We start from the raw sequence: 2,759 nt of genomic DNA on the forward strand, positions 1-2,759 counted from the left end.
GGTAAGGAAGCAGGTATCCTCGCAGGTAGATAGGTAGGTATCAGCAGCCGCGCCGAGGAGCCCAATTAGCGCTTTGGTGGGACGTTTTGATGCCACAAACTTCTAAGACCGTGACTGTTATTATGGGATCAGGGAGGCAGAGTCCAGCCGGCTCGGATCTTCTGAGCCAGCCCGTAGCATTCACGAAAGAAAGCAGCTCTCCCACCCTGCAGCCGGAAATCTCTCTGAGGTCCCCAAAGAATGGCTTACCTAGTGTCCGCAGCCTGACACTAGCCAGAGCTGGGCAATCGCAGAGAAAGTGTATGAGGGTTTCCCTTCCTCCTCCGCAGTTTCGGCAATGCGAGTTGTAGGATATGCCGAGCCCAGCGGCATCGTCCCCTATGGGCCAGTGCCCCGTGTAGACCGCCGTAATCTTGAATGCATTTGCACGCGTCGGGCACAGGAGCTCTCGTGATCGGGCTATGTTATAAGCGGGCCAAATTGTCCTTGACTTGGCACAGCTCGCCTTCGCCATCTTAAGCCATCTTAGGCTGCTAGGTAGTACGAGTAGACTCGGCAATCGATTGCCGCTATTGGAATGCTGACTGTATTCGCCAACGGACTACCAAGAGCAGAGCCTTGTCTGGTCAATCCGTCAGCCTGCTCATTCTGCTCAGAGGAGAGTGACCTTGATCGTGCGCCCAGATGGTTCAGCGCGTCTCTGCACTGCCCCACCAGCCTAGAAGAGGTCGTCGGTGAGTACAAGGCCTTGATGGCCGCTTGGCTGTCGGTCAGGATGGCTATGTTACGCATGGGGCTCGAATCTTGCTCCAGCCATCGACAGACTTCTAATATCGCCAGTACTTCCGCCTGGAATACACTGCCGAAACCTGGGAGACTATACGACTTGGATACACTGGGTGTATTCGAGGAAACCCCCGCGCCGACTCTGAAGGCCATCTTTGATCCGCCCGTAAAGAATATTTTGTTACAATCTTGCAACACGCCGCCGGTCTTCCACTTTTCCCCGGTTGGAAAGTCCACAGCAAAGTTTCTCGTGAAGTTTAGTTTGGATGTGGCATAGTCCGTGGAGGATGCCCAGATTTCCTGAGGTATTTCATCCTGGATCTTGCTGTGGCCGTAGGCCTTCGCTGCCCAGCATCTGGACTCACGTACGGTACGTGATGGCACTGCACGCTGCAACATATTTAATGTGGAGGTCTAGGGGGAGGAAATGCAAGAGCACATTGAGAGCATCTGCCGGGCAGGACTGCAGAGCCTTAGTAGTACCTGCACACGCGGTTCTTTGAATCCTATTAAGCTTCATTCTATTGTATTTTTTTTCAAAGCCCGCCACCATACAATAGAGCCGTGCGTTAGGATCGGACGCACTACAGCGGTGTACATCCAGAGAACCATCCTCGGCCGGAGACCCCATTTCTTTGCAAAGGTTCTGTTCCAGGCATAGAATACTATACAGACCTTCTTAACCCTCAGTTCTATGTTCAATCTCCAATTTAGCTTTGGATCCAGGATAACACCCAGATACTTTACATTAAAGGAAAGAACCAATCTTTGTTCATTCAGCCGTGATAGATGGAATTCAGGTATCCTTGCTTTGGTGGTGAATAGCATCAGTTACGTTCTGGTTGGGTTTATGTTGAGTCCGCATCTTGCGGCCCACAGGCACACCTTTCGCAACGCTCCTTCCATCATGTCGCTCATAATGGACAGAAACATCCCTGATACTAATATCACCAAGTCGTCGGCATACGCCACCACCTTCACCCCGCTGCTGTCCAATGTAGGTAAAAAATTGGCTATTACTATTAACCAGAGCACCGGTGAGATGGCGCCACCCTGGGGCGTGCCTCTGTTCACAGCTCTGGTCAAGTAGTTGCCTCACAGATCCGACCGCATTATCCTAGTACTCAGCATGAATATAATCCAAAGCGGGAGGTACCCCTTCAATTCAATACCGGTCAAGGCTTCCTTGGTGGCGTTGTTACTGACGTTGTTAAACGCTCCCTCAATATCCAAGAAGGCAGCTAGGGTATACTGCTTGTACTACAGTGACCACTCAAAGGTGCTAATTACCTCGTGGAGGGCGGTTTCTGTGGGTTTTTCTTTGAGGTAGACATCCGGGCACTTAGAGAAAGGTGTTCTCTCCATAATCGTCTTTAAGTGAATGTCCAGGACGCGTTCTATTGTCTTCAGCACGAAAGAGGTCAGGCTGATTGGTCGAAAGTCCTTCGCGGACTCATGATTGGACGAATCTTTCAACTGTCACAAATAAGGCCTCATGCGCGGCGGTTGATTCCAATTTTCATTATAGGTGATTCATGGAAAGGAGAAGGAGGTTACTTGATATTTTCAATATCGACATCGGAGTCTACAAACTTGTACATTTCCTCCTCCATCCATAAAAAAGTAACTTAAAGAATTGATACTGATGTCCTAAATAAAATCTTAACTTATCACTAATCTTGTGTGTGTATTTAAGGTAGGGCAGAGGCAAAACCTTTGGACCAGACCAGATAAAAGCAACAGGATCACTCTCGAGACCATTTGACATTAACAACGGTCTAAGACAAGGGGATGTCCTATCATGCGTCCCCTTTAATCTGGCCCTGGAAAAAGTGATCCGTGATGCTGTTGTAAATGCGAGGTGCACGATCCTCTTCAAGTCCAGCCATCTCCTGGTCTATGCTGACGATATCGATATCATGAGAAGAACAGCTACTACAATGAAATCCGCGCATGGTTGTTGATAACCAACA

The sequence above is a fragment of the Hermetia illucens genome, chromosome 4, assembly GCF_905115235.1.
Source record: "Hermetia illucens chromosome 4, iHerIll2.2.curated.20191125, whole genome shotgun sequence".
Classification (NCBI taxonomy): domain Eukaryota; kingdom Metazoa; phylum Arthropoda; class Insecta; order Diptera; family Stratiomyidae; genus Hermetia; species Hermetia illucens.